Genomic DNA, 22,100 nt, shown 5'->3' on the forward strand with positions numbered 1-22,100 from the left:
TGTGGGATTCCCACAGCCATCTGTTTGGCCACTGTGTGGAGGACAGGAGACTGGACTAGATGGGCCACTTGCCTGATCCAGTAGGCTGTTCTTAAGACAAGATGCTCTCCATCATCTTGGAAACAAGATGCTCTCCATCACTTCATGTTGCCCAGTGCCTACTGGATCAGACTGGTTCTCTATTTTCCTTCCCCTGCCCCATATACTCCCAGAGATTGGGCTGTGGTGGCAGCGAGGCAATTTGAGCCCTCTGCCTCTGATTTCGCTGGCGGGCTCTCCTGCCGGGCGTGTTTCTAGCAGATGCCTTTCTATTAAATTAGTTCTCTCTGCACCCAAATGGAGGGAGGGGAGATAATTAGGTTTTCATTAGCCAGGGATGATGTATAACATCTGGAGGTCCCAGCCAGGCCGGGGAAAGGAGAACGGTGTGTTGATGGTGCCTGCGCCTTTGACATGCTTCTACTGCCTTTGCTTAATTGGTTTTCGCTTCTCCTTCCCTTGCCTTTGTTTATTAGAAGCGATCTCTCCTGCGGGCAGAACACATTCCGCTCCATCCTTCAAGGAGGAGCCCAGGGCAGGAACCCAGCCAGTGTGGAGTAATGGTTAAAAGGCTGAGCTAGGACTTGGGAGAGAGCTTGGGTTCAAATCCCAAGTCAGCCACAAAGTGCACAGGGGGTTTGGCTTGGGGGGGGCAGTTGTTGCTGTTGCTGAATGTAGTGTTGGGCCAGCAGCTTGCATGGCTTTAAAAAGAGCATTGGACAATGTTCATGGAGAATGGAGTTCTCAGTGGCTATTAGCAGCAGTGGCTGCCTTGTACCTGTGTTTAGGCCCGGTTTCGGCACAAAAACTGCTTTGGTCACCCAGTAAGATGACCTTACTGTCAGGAGAGAAATGGGGGAAATGTGTCTCTGTTAATTCTCCATGACCTCTCAGCAGCTTTCGATACCATCAACCATGGTATCATTCTTGGGTGACTGCCCAGGTTGTGGGTGGGTGATGCTGCTTTGCAGTGGTTCCAGTCCTTCTTTGATGGTCATGTCCCGAGGGTGATGCTCTTTGGTCCCATGGGGCCTTCAACGTGGAGTTCCTCTGGGTTCAGTTTAACCCCCCCCCCTGTGCTGTTTAACATCTACATGAAAACTCTGAGTGAGGTCATCCAGAGTTTTGTAGTATGTTACCAGCAATATGCTGATGACGCACAGCTCTGCTTCTTTACCTCTGCAGGTTTGGCAGATGTGCTGGACTCTGTTGTCTTGCCTCGGTGGTAGATGAGAGCCAACAAACTGAAGCTCAATCCAGATAAGACCAAAGCACTGTTAGTGGGTGGTTCCCTGGACCATTTGGATGGGAAGTACGGTAACTGTGAGAAAAGGATGCTGGACCAGATAAGCCATTGGCCTGATCCAGCAGGCCCCTTCTTATGTTCTTATGCTGTGTTCTACGTTCACTGTTGGAGTCAGTACTGTACACCTCTGGGTACTGGTTGCTAGGAATTGCTAGTGTGTAGGATGCTGTCGCACTTGGATCCTGTTTGCAGGATTCCAATGGGAATCTGGTTGCCCTCTGTGAGAACAGGGTGCTGGATCAGTTGGACCACCCACTTGACTGAAGGCAGCCCTGTTTAGGGAAGTTTCTGATGTTTAACAGACTATTGTATTTTAATATTTTGTTGAAAGCCTCCCAGAGTGGCTAGGGAAACCCAGCCAGATGGGTGGGGTATAAATAAATTGTTGTTGTTGTTGTTGTTATGTGGTTATAAGTAAGAAGGCAGGCAGGGAGGACTGGTTAAGGGTAGACTGAGGTTGGTGGGGCAGTGGGCCATTCACCTTACAGGACCATCTTTGGCTCTGTTCTGCAAAGCACCTGAGTCTCAACCAGAACACAGTCAATTTCCATTTGCAAATCATCAGAACCGTCACTTCCTGATCAGGTGACAAGAAAAACTCTTGATCATGAGCAGACTCTGCATACATGTGTGTGTTTGCCTGAACGCCTAATGCGTTGCCATGGAAATCCAGAACTATTAAAAAGGCTGATGTCAAACACAAGTCTCCATTGTACTTAAGAAGGTCTAGATAAAAGGGGGTCATCATGATGTTAAACAGCACACAACATATGCAATGACTGATTCTGCTTGAGACTCCTGGAACAAAGCCACCCACCCATTTTTAGGGGAGAGGCTGTGTCTTTCCTTCTTAGGTGCAGAAGACAATAGTGGAGAAAGGGTGTGGGTTGGTTTTACGGGATATTCATTGGCCACTGTGGATAGACATAGGCTTTATGCTGTGTCAGGCCAATGGTGCATCTAGCTCAGTATTAACCACACAGGTTGGCAGCAGCTCTCCAGGGTTTCAGACCAGGCTCTTTTCCCAACCCCAACTGGAAATGCCAGGGCTTGAACCCAGGACCTTCTGCATGCAAAGCAGATGCTCTACCATGGAGCTATTGGCTCCTTCCACAAACATGGGGACCTAGGAAGCTGCCTTATACAGAGTCAGAGCATTGGCCCAATCAACTCAGTGCTGTCTTCTGTGACTGGCAATAGATGCTATACCGCTGAGCTATGGCCCCTTCCTTTCCTGACGTGGTTGAGGAAGACCTACCAGGGTACTACCATTGCAGACATTGACTCTTCAGCTGCCATGTTTTGTCCATTCACTTTGTATGCACAGGGCCATTGGATCATGCACACCCTCTGTTGTATTTGCCCTGTGCTACTTCCCTCTTCCCACCCCCAGGACTTTCAGAAGAATCCAACTTTCTGGGAAGAACAGAACAATTCAAGTTACAAGAAACGAAATTCCAGCTAAACATCAGGAAAGACTTTCTGACAGTAAGAGCTGTTTGACAATAGAACGGTCTCCCTCGGGAGGGCTCTCCTTTCTAAGCGGAGACTGGATGGCCATCTGTCATGGATGCTTTAGCTGAGATTTCTGCATTGCAGGGGGTTGGACTAGATGACCCTTGGGTCCCTTCCAATTCTATGATTCTATAAATTGCACAATCCCTGCAGGATTTTTTCATCCAGCAACGTTGTGAGATGTGAGATCAAGAGTTCGCTCCCATGCATAGCAAACTTTGCCACATCCGCCACTGTTACTTTCCCGATCGGTTCAAATTTAGCAGGATGTTTTGTTTAATCTTTGTTTTAATTGGAGCCTATCCCCCAAACCTTCCCCCCTCCCCGGCATAGTGGCTAAGAGGCTGAGCTAGGATTTGAAACATTCGCAAATCTCAAAGGCAGATTTCAAATAAATGACATCGAACAAACAACTGGCCCCTAAGTCCTTGAGGACAAGGAAGAAAGTAGATTGGGGAAGTGTTATAGCTCAGTGGTAGAATATCTCCTTTGTATGGAGAAGGTCTCTGACATCTCCAGGTAGGGCTGGGAATGTCCCCCAACTGATATCCTGAAAGGCCACTGCCAGCCTGTGTAGACAATGCTGCTTCTGGGTGGCCCAATGTTTTGATTCATATATGGCAACCTCCTATGTTGCTATACATGTTCAGCCCTTTATTTAGAACAATGAGGACTATAATCTTAAATTTTCTTTCAGGGGAAGGGCCATAGCTCGGTGGCAGAGCATCTGCCACTGCATGCAGAATTTTGCTTAATGGTTGCCATCAATTTGATTTTAATTAATTTTATAATGAATGTTTTTAGAATGTTGGATTATTTTGATTGTTGTTAGCCGCCCTGAGCCCAGCTTTGGCTGGGGAGGGCGGGATATAAATAAATTTTATTATTATTATTATTCCCAGGTTTAACCACCAGCGTCTCCAGGTAGGATTTGGAATCTCCACCATCTGAAACCCTGGAGAGCCACTTCCACTAAGTGTTGGCCACTAAGTGACCCCTTCCATATGTTGTTGGTCTACAACTCCCACTATCCCTGTGCTAGCTGGGGCCAGTGGGTGTTTTTGTCCAACATCTGGAGTGAGCCACATTGACTATTCTTTCCTGTAGTCATTGCTGAGTAGATGGGTCAATAGCTTGACTCAGTGTGAGGCAGCTTGCTTATGCATAGCTCAGTTGGTTAGAGCATGGTGTTGATAACACCAAGGTTGCAGGATCAATCCCCGTACGGGACAGCTGCATATTCCTGCATTGCAGGCGGTTGGAATAGATGTTCCTCAGGGGCCCTTGCAGCTCTACAGTTCTATGATTCCTACCTCCTAATAAATCTCTGGGCAATTTGCAGCAGTGGTGCCAACGAATAAAATATTGGGGGCCCCAGGAAAGCCCTGCCCTGCATAACTGATCACAAGACGCAGTGCACACACACACACCATTTGAATGGCAATTCCCATCAACTTTGGATGGGCCTGGCCTCCTTAAATATTTTATTGGGGGGCAAAGGGACCTTGGTTCATAGGAATTTACTCCTATGCCCTGAGGGTTATCTAGTTCAAAGCCTCCATGGTATGCAGGAATCACAGCTGAAGAATCCCAGAATCCCTGACAGATGGCCATCTAACCTCTGCTTAAAACCCCCCAGGGAAGGAGATACCGCCGCCTTCCAAGGGAGACCTTTCGGAGATTGAAGAGCAGGCAGAGGAGCATTTCTGGCACCTAATTGTATAACAGCAGCAACACCCAAATGAAGAAAGCTAACCAGGCTTGTGTCGAAACAAAATAACAAAATTCCTTCCAGTAGCACCTTAGAGACCAACTAAGTTTGTTATTGGTATGAGCTCTCATGTTCATGCACACTTCTTCAGAATTCAGAATCAGAATTCTTCAGATTCTTCAGAAGTGTGCATGCACACTAAAGCTTATACCAATAACAAACTTAGTTGGTCTCTAAGGTGCTACTGGAAGGATTTTTTTTATTTTGTTTCGACTACAGCAGACAGACCAACACGGCTACCTACCTGTAACCAGGCTTGTGTGTAAAACATTTCTGAGCTCAGTTGGCACCCTCTCCTTTAGTTTTGACTGTTATGTCTTTTGTAACTGGCTCTCATTAGTAGATCTTGGGGTTCTAGTAAAAAAAGGGGGAAACCCAAAAGAGATTTTTTAAAAAGTCTGGTGTCTGCCCCCGCTGCCCTACTCTACAGTACTTCTTAGCACTTCACATCTGCACCATACTTTTAAAGCACATGGCTACTCCCAAAGAACCATGGGAGCTGCTGTTTTTTTCCTTTCAAATAGCTGTATTTCCCAAAACCCTTAGCAAACTTCACTTCCCAGTATTCCTCTGAGGAAACTCTTCCTGGGAGCGGTGGATTGTTAAGAGTGCTGGTGAGAGTTATTAGGAGAGCCCTTTCCCCTTCTCAAAGCTACAGCTCCCAGAGTGATCTGACCACCCTCTTCCAAGGGAAATCTGATGTTTTAGCTCTATGAGGGGAATAGGGGTCTTCCAAGCAACTCTCCCAGTAGTGATGTACGGAAGTGAGAGCTGGACCATAAGGAAGGCTGATCGCCGAAGAATTGATGCTTTTGAATTCTGGTGCCGGAGGAAACTCTTGAAAGTCCCATGAACTGCAAGAAGATCAAACCTATTCATTCTGAAGGAAATCAGCCCTGAGTACTCACTGGAAGGACAGATCCTGAAGCTGAGCCTCCTTATGAGAAGAGAAGACTCCCTGGAAAAGACCCTGATGTTGGGAAAGATGGAGGGCACAAGGAGAAGGGGACGACAGAGGATGGGATGGTTGGACAGTGTTCTCGAAGCTACCAGCATGAGTTTGACCAAACTGCGGGAGGCAGTGGAAGACAGGAGTGCCTGGCGTGCTCTGGTCCATGGGGTCACGAAGAGTTGGACACGACTAAATGACTAAACAACAACAACAAAGCAACTCTCAGCACCAACTACAGTTCCTAAGGATTCTGTGGAGAAGCCACACCTGGTTAAAGTGGCATAATACTGCTTTAAAAGTATAGTGCAGATGGGGGCACTGTGGGCCAAATAATGGCTTTCTGGGGCTGCACAAATGTGTGGGCTCCCAGTGTGGACCTTGCAACTACTTTGTTCCTCTGTTGTCCTTTTTTACTCCCATAACCACCTTCTGTGCTAAGCCTAGGCATGTTGGTATGTGGTCTGAACCCGGGATAGCTCTTCCCTTGCTAACCGTGAGCAATACACAAGAACAAACCTTTACACGCTCCCAGTAAATATGCAGTGTGGGCTCACTGTGTCTTACAAACCAAGCCCTGGATTGGTGAAATGAAGGCCCAGTTTTTAAAAACTGAATAATTTTTTTACTGAGGGAAGTCTTCCTGGTAGTTCCAGCTGGTGCCATTTTATCCTTTTATTGACAGTTTCCTTTTGATGCAGTTTTTATTTTTCTTTGTTAATGTTTCTTTTCCTTTTGAAGAAATCTTTCAGTAGCTCTGGACTGTTATTTTTTAATGGTTTTTTTAAAAAATGACATGTTTGGGCAGAGTTGTCTTTTCCCCAGCTGCATGCCCAAATTATGTCCACAAATATAGACAGTGTTTGTGTGTGTGTGTGTGTGTGTGTGTGTGTGTGTGTAGGCTGGCATTCAGATCTGATGTCCTTGGGTCAGTCACTGTCTCTCAGTCTAACCTACCTTGCAGGGTTGTTCTGGAGATAAACTGAAGGATGGGAGAACCAGGGATGTGGGTGGCGCAGTAGTCTAAACCACTGAGCCTCTTGGGCTTGCTAATTAGAAGGTCAGCGGTTCGAATCCCCGCAACAGGGTGAGCTCCCGTTGCTCTGTCCCAGCTCCGGCCAACCTAGCAGTTCGAAAGCATGCCAGTGCAAGTAGATAAATAGGAACCATTGTAGTGGGAAGGTAAATGGTGTTTCCATGTGCTCTGGTTTCCGTCAGGGTGTCCCATTGCACCAGAAGTGGTTTAGTCCTGCTGGCCACATGACCCAGAAAGCTGTCTGCGGACAAACGCCGGCTCCCTCGGCCTGAAGGCGAGATGAGCGTCGCAACCCCATAGTTGTCTTTGACTGGACTTAACTGTCCAGGGGTCCTTTTTTAATGTATTCCACCTTGAGCTCCTTTGAAGAAAAGGTGGGATATAAATGCAATAAACAGATAAAGACACACAGAGAAACATACTACACACATACATAGCTACACACAAGCATCTTGTTACATCATAGGAACTGTAGAGTTGCAAGGGAGCTCAATGGGACATCACCTTGGTAGAGTTGAGCCCAGGGATTCAACTTTCAGTATCACCACCACAGAATCCTTGACGTCTCCTTTTTAGTACAGTGTGATCACACACACACAAGCAAACAGACTTTTAATGGCTGCAATCCCCGGTGGCTTTCTACCTCCACTATCGGAGATTGTTGGAAACCACAGGAGAGAATTTCTGTTGGGCTCAGGTCCAGCTTGCAGGCTTTGCATAGGCATCTGGTTTGGCTACTGGGAGAAAAGGATGCCGGACTAAATGGGCCACTGGCCTGATCCAGTAGGACTCCCTTTCCCCCCATTTTAGGGGCTTCACATTTGCACGGCTGATGGTAAAGAGAAATTCATCCCTTGGTTTTGCACCTGGATACTATGCACGTTTACTCAGAACTCAACGCCACCGCATTCAGTGGAGGGTTAACCTCCCCACGCACACAAATCCCTTTGGACTGCAGCTTTAATCCCGTCTAAATGGTGCCTAAACTGTCCCTATTCAGGGCAGACTTCCGTGGGAGTAAGTCCTATTGAATGCGGTGGGATTTATTTCCCAGTAAACACGCATAATAAGCCGTCCCAACCCATACACAGACCCTGTGCTCACCACAGGTTTATCTAGTTTCACTCCGGAGTGAGTCCCAATGCATTCGGTGTAAGTGTGCAAAAGATTTCAGCCTCGCATAATAAAATCCTCGGGGCCTTTATTTCGTCGGCGAGGGGGGAGGAACAAAAAAACCCAGGGAGTCCAAGCAGGTTTACTCGGGAGCAAGTCCCGCTATGTTCAATGGAGCTTACTCCCTAGTATAAGCGCGCAATTTCGGAGGTATCCGAGGTACAGCCCTGCTCCGAGTCTAGCCATTGAAATCAATGGGCCTCGGGCAGTCGAGTTTGCCCATTTCAATGGGTCTACGCCGAGTAGAGCTAGCATTGAATCCAGGGCTTGTTCGGAGCAGAGCGCGCCTAGGTTTTGCAGCCTCGCCCTGCGGAGTTGCAGAAGCCATGAAACAGGTCCCGGGGTTTTATTTTTTGCGGGGCGGGGAAGGGGGCGGGCGGGCGATGCGCTCCCTCTTCCCGGGAGAAGAGGAGTTTGATTCGGGCTCCCCCGGCGGGGCGTGGAGCTGACGCGCTTATATAAAAGCTTTTCTGACGAGGTGGCTGGCGAGGCCGCCTCGTCGCTGGCTGCGCCCCCGTGGTTGGCCGTCCCGCTCGACTCGGGGGCCGTGCAGAGCGCATAAAGGGGACCCAGCAAGCCGAGCGGAGGCGCAGCGTGGCAGGGCGAGCCCACCGGCAGGTCGGGCTGCCCCCTCGCCCCTTCCTCCCTCCCTTCCTTCTTTCCCCGGGAGGGAAGCCGAGGAGGCGGCGGCGGCGCGGGAACCTCAGCAACCGGGAAGGGGCGGAGAAGGAGGAAAAGGACGGCCGGATCGACGGGCGAGGCAGGCGAAGGAGGCGCCGGCCGAGCCGACAGCTCCGCGAGGACTCGACGGTCCCGGCCACCCACCTCCGGCCACCAGGTGAGCGTTCCCTCCTTCCGCTGAATGCATCACATGTCAAAGAAAATAGGAACCGGGGCTCAAGCTATCTTTAGTCTCTCTTTAGTCTCTCTCTCTCTCTCTCTCTCTCTCTCTCTGCCTCTGTCTCCGAATGCGCAAACTTGGCAATACTGTCCTAGCCCCCAAGATTCGGTTCGAGGTGGCTCTCTGCACATGCTCAGAGGCATTCCTGACTTGCCATGCTGCCTCTACTCCTCTCCTCCAAGCCCTAACTCGGCAACATTTCTCCTTGCCCCCCCCCCCCCCCAGGTCTGGTGCGATGTTGCCGAGGGCTCTTCGCACATGCCCAGAGGCACTCCTGAGTCCCGGCTTGCCTTGCTGTGAGGATGAGCTCTCCCCACTTTGTTTTGTTTTTATAGATTCGGGGGATCATCCTTTAGTTCGGATTAACTTGGTGGGGTTCTATCGTCTTTTTGAGGAGGGCGAACCTCTTCCTTGCCCTCTGAGCAGTTCGTAGGCGGGGGAGACCCGACGTGAAAAGAAACTAAGACGAAACCCAGCAAAATGAGCCCCTCCCCGCTGCAGGGAAAAGCTGGAATGGGGGGGGGGGTTGAGTTGATAACTACTGAAGCCGGAGAGAAGGGCTCGAAGCCTTCAAGGGTGCGGGAGAATCTGACCTCAAGCGTCGGTTTGGGACGTGTGTGTGTGAGTTTGTGTAGGTGGATGTAAGTGGCCCCGTCTCCTTTGCCCATCGAGCCAGCCATCGAAGCACAGACGCCTTCGGGGTGTCCGCCAACTCGGGGCAAGCACTGGAGCAGTTAGGCGGGGTTCCCCTCGCCCCCTGACTGGGGCTGGGTCACTCATCGGTGGTTTAGTTCTGCTGTTCTTAACAGACGTGGGGGCCAGAGAGTCTTGCCTTAGAGCACCCCCACATTCCCCCATACACCCGCAAAACTGAGATTCCAGATCTTCGGGACCTGCCATGATTTCTCCCAGACTTCCCCCATCCCTCTTCCCGGGCGATCTCTGATCCAAGCCTCTTGTCTCAATATACCGGGCCGGGGAGAACAAAGGGGGGGGGGGAGAGAGAGCCTGTCCTAGACTCATAGAAGCAAAGTTGGAAGGGACCGCGAGGATCATCTAGTCCAACCGCCTGCAATATTTTGTCCAATGTGGGGCTCAAACTCACGTCTCTGAGATGGAGTCTCATGCTCTACTGACTGAGTTGGACTTCTGAAGTCACCTAAGATCTGCAATACAGCAGGGCTCTCCCACTCCCTCCTCCCTTCTGTCCTGTGTCAGTCTGTTCCACAGTCAAACAGACCTTGGGAAGTTTCCCTTAGAAGCGTCGCCGGAATCTGCTTCTCTGGAAAACCCCACCCCTTGAAATCTTCGCCCTGCCTTCTTCTGGAGCGGCGGAGAGCCTCTTAAAACTCGTCCGTCCGCTTCTCTCCCTGCCAAGAGGCGTCCAGCAAGCCGGCTTTGCCAGCGGAGCCAGCCTTGGAACAGACCCATCCGCCAAGCGGGGATTGTGCGTGCTCCTGGACAGAGTGTAAGCAACCGGGTTTAATTTGGGTTACGCGGAACTCCAGCGCTCAGGGAGGGAGTTTAGGAAATCCAATCGGGTGGCGCCGCTCTTCCTTGGGACCCCATGGGGAAACACTGGGACCTACTTCTAAACAAACGGGTCTACACGTCTCTCTGCCCCCCCCCCCTTTAACCTTTAGCTTCAAAGCCAGAGCAAACCGAGGCTAAATCCGTATTTACATAGGATAGCATAGAATACTTAATACTGAACCAGTGGTCCATCTCGCTCAGGATTGCCTACACGGACCGGCAGCTGCTCTCCAGGGTTGTAGGCAGGCTCCGCGGATCGAACCAGGGACCTTTTGCGTGAAAAGCAGGCGCTTTGCCCCCGAGCTACGACTCTAACCCATTTAATCAACTCTACTTTGCTGAGGGAAAGGCACACGCCCAAAGGCACTGTCGAACCGGGAAAGTCATGTGTTTTGAAGTGAAACGGGTTGAAATAGGTTCCGGAGCTCAATAGAACACCCCCCCCCCTTGCGCGCTCCTTTTTCTTCTCCAGACTCTTTATGGTCTGCTTTCCTGAGTAGGATAACTGGGAAAATTCGCAATTTGCTGGGGGGGGGGCTGGGCTCGGTTCGATCCAGTCTCCTGCTCGCTCCCCACTTCCCAAAATCGGGGCTCCATCTTCGCAGTTTCTGGGCAGATGCTTCTCCTTTTCACGTCGGGGTGGGGGGGATAAAAGCTGTTCCATCAACCAGCCCGAATTAGACTCCATAAATTAACCTTTCCATCTGGTACAGGAGAGATGGGAGACAAACGAAGGGAAAACGTGAATAAATAAGACAGGTTCGGAGTTTTGTTTTGTTTTCCTCTTTGGTTTATTCCGGGGACTCTAGCAGCTCCAGATTGCTTCCAGCGACATTTCACCGCGTGAGTTTCCCGTCTTCCCATTTCTCAGACGGTTAACTGAGGCTGCAAGCGCACCAATAAAATAATCGTTCCGCGGCGCGATTTGGACCGGAGAGCAGTAGCATTCTGCTGTCACACTGTAGCTGAGAGGGGGTTTTTGGGAGGGGGGTCGGCTTTCCATTTTCCGGCAAGAATCGTTTGCTGTCAGATTTATTCGCCATACCTAGAAAGGTGGCAGGTAATTAGATACCCCCGCTCCCAATCGTAACTTGTGAAGGGGAGGGTAGTGTTTGGCGAATGTTGACAGAGGATGTTATTTTTAGGACTTAATCCTAAACCCAAAATTTGTTTAAAATAAGGGTGGGGGAGCGTGAGTTTTGAGAGACGGCGTTCGGAGAAATCCAGCCCCTTGTTCTCTTTGCTGATACTGACACGGGTCCTTTTCCTCCGCTCCCCTCCCGCGCTGACCCCGTTCGGCAAGAGTCCTCGCGGTCTCTCGCTCCTGGCTCCGACGGCGCGGACCGCCCTCTGCCAGGGCGCCTTCCTGCCACTTGAGCCAGCGCGCTCTTGGAGTTGCCCAGGGCGAGGCAGGCAACCCTTGCTGGAGGGAGCCTAAACTCAGAAAGTGGGAAGAGGGAAGCGATTAAATCTGGGCGGCAAGGAGCCTTGAAAGAACTGCGCGTCTCTTAGTTCTAGGAAGGTATCCGGTAATAAAGTCTCATTGTTCCTCTTCGGTTAAAAAGGGGGTCGGTACTGAGGCGTATTCAGCACCTCGGGATAGATCAGCACCTCGGACAGCTCCCCGCGCTAATGTGGTTCAGAGACGCAGCTGCGCTGCTCTCGGGGGTTTACGGCGCCCCTTTCCAAGAGATCCTACTTTTCTATTGCTTCTTGCCGTAGCTAGCCTAGCTAGCAAGGAAGTTGTGTGTGTGCGCATCTGGTTTGTTTCTTCATGTTTCCCTCTAATCAATGGGCTTACTTCTGAGTCGGTATACTCATGCCAAGAGTTATTGAGGCATATTTACAGGTTTCCTTTAATCGTGCATTCCATCAAAAGAAATCCGAATTCCTGGGACGTTCTGTACTGTTCACAAGCTACTTCCGGCGATTAATATTTCCAAATCCTTTCAGCCGTCCCGGGAGCTGTTTCTGCCCGAAGACGCTCAACTACCTACCTGTGTGTTATATGTACTTGTATTCCTCCCGCCCCCATCTCTCGAAGCTGAGTGAGCCGAGATCCTGCGTACTTTTTCTCAAGATTAATTCTCACTGATAGCAAATCCTGCACACGCAAGAACCCGTTGAACTCTGTGGGACTTACTTCGGAGTAGACTGGTTGCATTGTTAGGTTGCAGTCTTGTAGCTTGGAGGGTGGGAAGAGGACTGTTTAGAGAGAGAATACTGGGGCTGGGAGTGGCATTTAAACGTGGATTGCTCGTTGTCCCACTAAATTCCAGCTATCATGTTGTGGAGAACAGTGCCGTTTTCGGTCCTGGGTTCGAATCCTAATTAAGTGGGGATTGTAAAATGTCGCTGATACATTTCAGATTTGCCTTCTGTCTGTAAAATGTGAAGAATAGTCTCTCAGGTGGTGGATGAAGGAGATATGGAAAGCATCCTACTGGGAACTGGAATGTAGGTGCATTTTTTAAAAAAATACAATCTGAGCCCTTAAATCCACCTCTTCCCCCCTTCTCTCTCTCTCTCTCTCTCTCTCTCTCTCTCTCTCTCTCTCTCTCTCTCTTTCTGTGTGTGTGTGTGTGTGTGTGTGTGTGTGTGTGTTAGAGAGAGAGAGTTAGAAAACACTCTCCTGGAGATGTGGGTGTGTGGTTTGTGCTGACCCAAATCTTACATAGCCCGTGGTTCCTTATTTGTTGCTATGATTGGGGTTAAGTTTAACTAGGCTTTATTTCACCCAGCTCAAAGACCCAGTTTTGAACTCTGCCATGCACCAAGAGAGAGACTGGGATCCTCAATGGTGCCCCCCTGGAGGCTTCACCCGGGGCAAAAAAACCCATCTAGCTCCCTGTAGCTACGGCTCTGCACAAGTTACAGCCATTTTGGCTGGAGATAAGTTAGTGAGCTGGACCAAGGTCCAAATCTCCGTGAAGCTCACTGGATGTTTTTGGTCCAGCCACAGTCTTTCAAACTAACCTCCTTCACAGGGTTGTTGTGAGGATAAAATGGGGTTGAAGAAAACCACGTATGCCCCCTTGAGCTCTTTGCAGGGAATGTGGGATATAAATGTAACAATGAGCGAAATGCTCAGTCTCAAGGGGGCATAGCTGAGTGGTTAGAGCATCTCTGTTTTGCATACAGAAAGTCCCGGGTTCAGTCTTTGGCATCTCCAATCCTGGAGAGTCACTGTCAGTTAGTGTAGACAATACTGATCTGGAAGTACCAATGGTCTGGCTCACTACAGAGCAGCTTCCCATGTTTCCCATGATCTTATGAGTGAGTGAAAATGTGATGTTTGCATTCATTGTGTTAAGCTCTCCGTCTCCCCCCCACCCCCAGCCATGCAGCAAGAAGTCCAGAGGCAGTGCTGCGCAAGGCTTGGCTTCTCTTGAATGAGAGTTCACTGGAAACCTTAATATCTATTGCTATTTTACAAATATGCATGCAGTTCATAGAGGAAGCAGCTCCTACGGCAGGCGGCACAACTGCAGAGCCTGCATCTGATACATAGACAGGGCAACTGCTGTGGCGTCCCCTTCACCACCACCTCCCTAGCCCGCATACCAGCTGCATGGCACCTGTCTTGGAGGAAAGATAGGGGACAAATGCCATCAGTTAATGCATAGTTTAAATGAATAGTAAAAAAATAATAAATTTTGAATTCTTAATAAATATTAATTTGTTATGTACTGATGCATCGTTTGCCTTTCCTCAAAGTTCAATGCAGCACACACATTTCTTTGTTTGTTGTGTTTATATCCCACCTTTTTCTCCTAGGAGCTCAAAGTGGCATACACAGTTATCCCTCTCCATTTTACTCTGACAGCTTCCCTGTGAGGCAAGTTAGGCAGTGAGTAGCCCAAGGTCACCCAGGGAGCTTCATGGCTGAGTGGAAATTTGAACTCCTGGGGTCCTAACCCAACACTCTAACCACCCCTTCCCTGAAATACCTTATGCTCACAACAAACCTGTTAGGTAGGTCAAGCTAAGAGAGAAAGTCAGCAAACTTTTTCGGCAGGGGGCTGGTCCACTGTCCTTCAGACCTTGTGGGGGGCTGGACTATATTTTTTTGGCGGGGGTTGAATGAATTCCTATGCCCCACAAATAACCCAGAGATACATTTTAAATAAAAGCACACATTCTACTCATGTAAAAACACACTGATTCCCAGACCATCTGCGGGCCGGATTTAGAAAGTGATTGGGCCGTATCCGGCCCGCAGGCCTTAGTGTGCCTACCCATGCTTTCAAGGCATCCTTTCTATTGCGCATTCACAATGATCTGTTCTCATGGTGGTATCAACCTGGGTGTACGTAATCTTGCTTTCAACACTCTTTGAGCTTGCAAAAGTTTTTTGGGGGGGAAACTGCAGCTTTGTTTGCGATCTGTGCACATCCCAGAACTATCTCCTGAAATCCTGCAACGTTTTATACCACAAATGGGATTGCTATTATTATTGGTCCCATTTTTATTTTTATTTTATTTATTTTGCGCTATATTGCAAGAGTGCCCCTCCAGATGGCAATAATGTGGAAACATTGGGAGAGCATGGCTAGTAAAACAGAATGATGTTTGGGCGGTCCAGTACAAATCAACAATAAAGCACTATTATTTGCTGAATGACATGACACAGAATACATCCCCCCCCCAAAAAAACCCCAGCATCATGGAGGGTCCCAGATTGACTGCTACAACGGTATGTGTTTTTTTGTTTCAGAGCTTTGTGAAGTATAAAGGAAATTCCCTAAATATTCCATGCAGGGAAAGTGTAGGGATATAAGAGTAGAGAACAATTTTGCAAGCTAGCTGAAATATTAGCTATCCAGCCAGAAAATTTCTAGACTCAAGAGCCCCCGAGCATCAAAACAGATGGGATGCGGGAGTCTTGCAACTGAGCCTTGATAGCAATTTCTTCCTCATTTAAAAAGTAGCTGCATGGTGTTTTTTCTCGGAACAGTGATGCTGTGTTGGGAGGCGGGACGGGAAAGGGTCTAATCTTTATTGTTCCATATAGTTTTATGGATCTAAGCTGCCGCTTAAGGCTCCTATGAATTCTCTGGAAGAAGAGATCTGTTTCGTGTCTGCATTTGCTTTCCACCAGGAGGTTCACGCAAAGCTACAGGAGGGGACTGATAGCCAGTAAGCAAGCACAGGGTAAAGGGCTTGGCTCCTCTCCAGCTACTAGTGCTCTGATTTTTTAATTTAAAAAACCCACCTCCCCACAGCTGCTTTTCAATGTGGGAGGGAAGAGACAACTGTCAGGAGATTTCTGGTGTCAGACCTGTTTTGGCCCTCAGGGTAGAATGCTGAGCTTAGATCTACTATTGCTTCCTGGCAACCTGTTTACTGAACGTTCCACCTGATTCATTTCACCGCAAGATTAGAGGACGCTGACTCTTTAATGAGCGGTCACTCTGATTAGCTGTGGGGATGTTAGATGAAGTTACCCCACACTTTCCAGTGCATTTTCTTTACTCCAAAGTCCTCTCACGGGGGGGGGGGGGAGTGGGTTTGCTGCACAAGAGGACCAAATGAATTGTAAGACCCAAATTTCCCAAATTGCAATTGAATCCTACCCAAAAAAACCCCCACCATCTGGAAGACCCTTAGGGGAGAGACCTGGCTTCAAAACCAAGGTCATTTGTAAACTTAATTTGATCAAGCCACAATCTGCAGTTCAGTTCTATACAGTGGTACCTTGGTTCTCAAACACCTTGGTACTCAAACGCCTTGGTTCTCAAATGCCGAAAAACTGGAAGTAAGTGTTCCAGTTTTCTAATGCTTTTCAGAAGCCGAACGTCCAATGCAGCTGTCAGGTATTGTTTCCAGGGCACCTGCACTAATCAGAAGCTGCGCTTTTGTTTTTGAACATTTCAGAAGTCAAACGGACTTCTGGAATGGATTAAGTGTGGCGCTTTTGTTTTTGCTATTTATTTTGCGTTTTTGTTTTTGAGGCTTTTTTGGTTAATTTGTTTTTGTGACTGTGTGGAACCCAGTTCAGCTACTGATTGATCGATTGATTGTGTGACTGCGGAAATGGATAAAAGCCCCCCATCCAAACCATGACTATCATCAGTGCAAGTAAGAAAAAAATATAATTTTAATTTTTATCTACAATATTGTCTAATTTATTTTATAGTGCAGCACATCACATTGATTATTGCTTTCATTTTATGGATCAATGTCTCGTTAGATAGTAAAATTCATGTTTCTGTTTCAGGGGTTGTTTTTAAAAGTCTGGAACAGATTAATCCGTTTTGCATTACTTTCTATGGGAAAGTGTGCCTTGGTTTTGGAACGCTTTGGTTTTGGAATGGTACTTCTGGAACGGATTAAGTTTGAGAACCGAGGTACCACTGTACCTGAACTATAGTGGCAAGAGGAGGAGTTGTGACTCACAAGGACCTGTTCACAGCTATTATGGGAGAATAGCCCTACTTTAGCAGAGAATGCTGCCTTTTACTATTTGAGGAGCGGGAAAATGCATTGCAGGGGTACGACTAGATGGTTCTTGGGGTCCCCTCTCACACGCAGCAGGTGTTAGCAGTTTGATTGCCCTGTTTCATACAAAGTATTTCTATACTCAGTTGGTAGAACATGCGACTCTGAATCTCAGGGTTATGGATTCAAGCCCCACTTTGGCAGGGGGTTGGACTAGATGACCGCTGTGGTCCCTTCAAACTCTACTGTACAAGTCCATGATTCTAACCTGGACCAGTGGCAGACATTGGCGTGTTAAATTTCAGCAACACCCTGTGTGATGGCCAAAATTCAACGCCCTCTGCCCCCTGCGCTCCGTTCTAAATAATAGTTGCAGCGCCTCTGAGGCTCTGTGCCCAGTGTGACCGAACCGGCTGCACTCCCCTAAATCTGCCTGTGCCACTCATGCTGGGTTTTGCCTGAGAAATTAAAGAGCTTAAGAAATGCTTGGGGGCACACTCGAATGTAAAAAAGCAGTGACCCTACTGGTTCTGAGCCTGGAGGTAACTTCCAGACATCATGACAGTATGCTTTCACAGAGCAAGTTCCCGCAGCCCAGAAAGTCTAACTATGGACCCCTTCAAATCCATGTTTTCTCCCTTCTTCTTCTTGTGCTTATTCTGCAGCATGTCATGGACACAGTAATACTGGGGTGGGGGTTACTGGGTTGTTTTTTGTTTTTATTTTGATGATGTATTTTGTGTTTTTATTTTGTGATTTATGTCTTGTGAACTGCCCTGAAACCTGCGGCATACACATTTAATAATACAGTGGTGCCTCAGGTTACATACGCTTCAGGTTACAGACTCCACTAACCCAGAAATAGTGCTTCAGGTTAAGAACTTTGCTTCAGGATGGGAACAGAAATTGTGCTTCCGCGGCGCAGCAGCAGCAAGAGGTCCCATTAGCTAAAGTGGTGCTTCCGGTTAAGAACGGGCCTCTGGAATGAATTAAGTACTTAACCCGAAGTACCACTGTAATAATAATAATAATAATAATAATAATAATAATAATAATAATAGGTTGATTTGTACCGGACGCATCATTCCACTTTATTAGTTGTTCCTTAAGGCTTCCCCAGTACCACCATATTATTGCCATCTTGGGGAAGGGGGCGCTGACTTCTGCTATAGCACAACAAAAGCAGAACAAAATAGAATAAACCAGAAAATCTGCAGTATAGAAAGTGACAGGATTTTAGAAGGAAGCTATATGGTCCAGGCAGTGACTGGAAATGAAGCAGGATGCCTGCCCCTAAACCTCTGCAAGTGCACTAGCTGTATTAAGGTGAGCTTGTGTATAACTCTAAACTTTTTAGTTTAGAGAAGAGGCAGAAGTTTATAAAAAAATTAGATGTGACATGGAGAAGGCGGATACAGAAATTGTTCCCCCCCACCACCTCATAACTCAGGCTTCCTCAACCTCGGCCCTCCAGATGTTTTGAGACTACAGTTCCCATCATCCCTGACCACTGGCCCTGCTAGCTAGGGATCATGGGAGTTGTAGGCCAAAAACATCTGGAGGGCCGAGGCTGAGGAAGCCTGTCCTAACTCATGGACATCTAGTGAAGCTGAATGTTGGAAGCCTCAGGACAGGTAAAAGAAAGCATTTCTTCATGCAACACAGAGTTAAACTGTGGAACTCCCTGCCACAGGAGGCAGCGATGACCATCAACTTGGATGACTTTAGAAGAGAATTGGGCAAATTCATGGAGGAGGCTATCAATAGCTACTAAATATGAGGGTTAAGCTCTGCTTCCTTGGCTGGAGCTTCTGAATACCACTTGCTGGCAACTGCAGGAGGGGAAAATTGCTGTTGCACATAGGATCTTTTTCATGGAATTTCCATAGACTTCTTGCTGGCCACTGCGAGAACAGGATTTTGGTCTAGATGGGCCATTGGCCTGATCCAGTGGGGGGGCTTTGCTTAAGTATTCTCACAGAAGTAAAAAAATAAAAATAAAATAACTTGAGGAGGAGGAGGAGGAAAATGGTGGCAAGCGACTCCCTGGGGCCCACACATTTGCCTTGCCTTGCTAGACCATAGTCAGGCTTCCTGCATCCCACTGAGTCTATGATTTTGCCTGCTATCTTTTAAAGCCATCTAAGCCATCAGCGCATGTTGGGGCAGTGAAGTCCATAAATTAATTACGGGAGCTTTAAAGCGGTTGGGGATTTAATAACAGAACGTTTTGTGTTCCCTGGTGGCTGGAAGTATTTCTCCGCTTCTCTCTTTCAGAAGGGGATGTTCCCTTGCTAGTGGGAAGGGCAGAGAAACTGTGTGTGTGTGAGAGAGAGAAAGCGCAGTGTGGTTAGAGTGTTGGACTAAAGCCACAGGGTGCCGAGTTCAGATCCCTGCTCAGCTTCCGAACTGTCCATCGGGTCAATAGAGCACGCTCGAATTTAACATGGGAAGGGCTGCAGCTGTGTGCTACAACATCTGCTTTACAGACAGTAGATCCCAGGTTCAGTCCTCCATATCTCCAGGTACAGCTGGAACTGTCCTGGAATGCTGCTGTTGGTAGATGGACCAATGCCAGCAACTTGTGTTCCTATTTCCATTCAGCCCTTCATTTAGAGCAGTGCTTCCCAAACCTGGGTCTCCAGCTATTTTTGGACTACAACTCCCACCATCCCTAGCTAGTAAGACCAGGGATGATGGGAACTGTAGTCCAAAAACAGCTGGAGACCCAAGTTTGGGAAACAATTTTTGATTTAGAGCCTTGAGGTCTACAAACTTAACTTTCCTTTTAGGGGAAGGACTGTATCTCAGCGGTAGAGATGCCTCCAGTTCGAATCCCTGGCATCTCTAGGTTTAGAGACTCCCTGTCTTAAATTCTAAAGAGCAGCTGCCAGTCAGTGTAGACAATGCTGGGCTAGATGGACCAGTGGTCTAGCTCTGTGTAAGGCAGCGTGCAATTGTAGAAAATGGACAGGGCCACCAGCTTCAGCTTAGATGGTTCCCCTTTCCCTGTCGGTGAAGTTAGATGGGTGTAACCTGGGAAGGTACTGAGAATCCTAGAGAGCCACATTTGGTACCCAGAGCTATTGCAATGCCTTCACCCCAATGAAGGTTTTGTTGGTATTCTTGAGTGCCTTTGAATTTAGGCGCTTTCCCTCCCTGCCTTGAGTTTTGCTATCGGAGAGAGTGCACAGGAGTTATCTGAAAACATTTCGCTCTCCCCCACCCACAATGCACCACAATCTCTCTTCTCTGCTCATATACACACAGTTTCTGTGCATAGCATGCATTGTCTAGATTTAATTTTTTTTAAAGCACTTTTTGGGAGGGAAGAAGTTAGATTTGTCACCTTGCCTGGACACATTTTCACAGATGGATGCCAGCAGGCTTCCCATTCCCCACTGTGACTGGAAACTGTTTGATGGAGTTGTTGCCAGGTTGGTCCTCGAGAAATGAGACACCGAGTCAGAGAGGGAGAGGGAGCGAGTGAGAGAGCTTTGACCGAACCAAAGCGCTCTTGGTCGGGGGAAGAGTAAACAAGCTTGCAAGGGGTTCTAAAATCTACAAGCAGGGTTTGCAACAAAGGCTGTGTGTGTATGGCCCAGATACATTATAGTTATGAATTTGCATGAGATAAAAAACGTTGACTTGATTGTTTGCAATATGTCTCTCATTGAAGGCTGGTCCATTGGGGGAAATGGTACTGCCCCACCAACCTCCACCTGCCCTCAGCCAGCCCTCACCTGCCTGCCTTGTGACTTACAACCAGTCCCAGAGGTGGCGTTGCTGTGTCATCTTCCTCCTCCTTTGTTTTCAGTGTAGAATTCAGCAGGGAGAAGGATGGGGACAAAGCTAGAATTAGTTGGCTCAGTCTGTCAATGGCTCTGGCTCCACCTACTGTTGGCCTCCTGCATTACACCATACCAGCCCCAGTGGGCATCAGCTACTGTTATTTCACCCTTCGCCCCCTGTATCATTCCTCTGAGCAAATCTGGAGTTTTCTCCTGCTGCTCCTTGGGAAAGTTTGGAGATCTGATCATGGATCTCTGGAATCATATAGGTGTAGCCCTAAGAAACTGAAGCCAGATGGGGGTTGCAAAAAATTGTAAGTGTTTAGATTAGGCTGATAGGAACCAGCTTGGTGTGTGTGTGTGTGTGTGTTTTGTGTGTGTATATGTATGTATGAATTTTCATGAGATAGAAACTATTCATTTAATTGCATAACAACCAAGTGGTCGACAAGCTGTGCAATAAATTCATGAAAAGTAAACGTTGCAGTATGAGAAAAGAAAAACACACCCCTCAAATACATACAGTCGAGCCTTTCCTTTCATTAGGCCAAGCTAAATGCCACAAAATAAAGATAAGTTTTAGTGTTATACATCACTCTTAGTCAGGTAAGAAGTTACAAAAAGCAGCAAGTGGGGATGAGCATAAATCAAAACTTCAAAAAAAATCAAAAATTTGGCAGGATGTTGTAGTCATATAGGATGGCAGGATGTTGTAGTCATGGCAGGTCATTTTTTTAGAGTTGGTTCCAAAATAGTGACTACAACCTCAATAAGCCTGCATACATTCAACATGTTCTAGAATCAATGGAGGCTGAGTACATGCAGGTCCCGCTATCGGAACACATTGTGTGCGCGCATTATATAATGCATTAATAGCACATGCAACATACTGTGGAAACACAAGACAAAACACAAGCCCCCTTAACAGTAATTAAAAAGCATCTTGGCCCAGTATACCTGAAGGAGCGTCTCCACCCCCATCGTTCAGCCCAGACACTGAGGTCCAGCTCCGAGGTCCTTCTGGTGGTTCCTTCACTGCGAGAAGTGCGGTTACAGGGAACCAGGCAGAGGGCCTTCTTGGCAGTGGCGCCCACCCTGTGGAACTCCCTCCCGTCAGTTGTCAAGGAAATAAACAACTATCTGACTTTTAGGGAAGCTTTTAATATTTGATGAATTATTGTATTTTAATATTTTGCTGGAAGCTGCTCAGAGTGGCTGGGGAAACCCAGCTAGATGGGCGGGGTATAAATAATAAATTATTATTATATTATTATTATTATCTGCAATATGGAAACGATAAACAGTGTTTATACCCATTCTAGCAGATAAACTAAACTCAGTCCCTGCTGCAGTCCCCAAACCATTCACATCAACCCAATAATTCTTCCCCTTAACCTCCCATCCAGGACTCCCGTGCCAAGACTAACTGCTGCAAATCGGTGGTGGGTGGGTCCAGGGTTCTCCAGAGATGGTCCGGCACCTCTGCTCTCCCTTCATAAGGGAACAGCAGCCAAAGCGGAGCAGGAAGATGGTGGCAAAAGTTCTGACTGCTCTGCAGTGGTCCCAGGGCCGTCATTTGGCAGCAGAACATCTGCTTTGCATGCAGAAGGTTCCTGGTTCAGTGATCGGCATCTCACGGCAAGGC

The 22,100-nt window shown here is 47.9% G+C and overlaps 1 protein-coding gene across 3 annotated transcripts in view; it reads left to right on the forward strand.

Annotated features, from left to right (window-relative positions):
• The window catches only part of NOS1 (nitric oxide synthase 1), a 180,807-nt gene that overhangs the window by 57,555 nt on the left and 101,152 nt on the right, over nt 1-22,100 (forward strand). The window contains exon 1 of one of the 3 annotated variants that reach the window (XM_083478440.1): nt 8,274-8,627. The exons of the other annotated variants lie outside the window; for them this stretch is intronic. The gene's annotated coding sequence lies outside the window, so the exon portion shown is untranslated. Of the gene's footprint in view, nt 1-8,273; nt 8,628-22,100 lie in introns of those variants that run through there. 3 annotated transcript variants of the gene reach the window in all.

This window comes from Podarcis liolepis, assembly GCF_965112155.1.
Source record: "Podarcis liolepis genome assembly, chromosome: 15".
NCBI classification, from domain to species: Eukaryota; Metazoa; Chordata; class Lepidosauria; order Squamata; family Lacertidae; genus Podarcis; species Podarcis liolepis.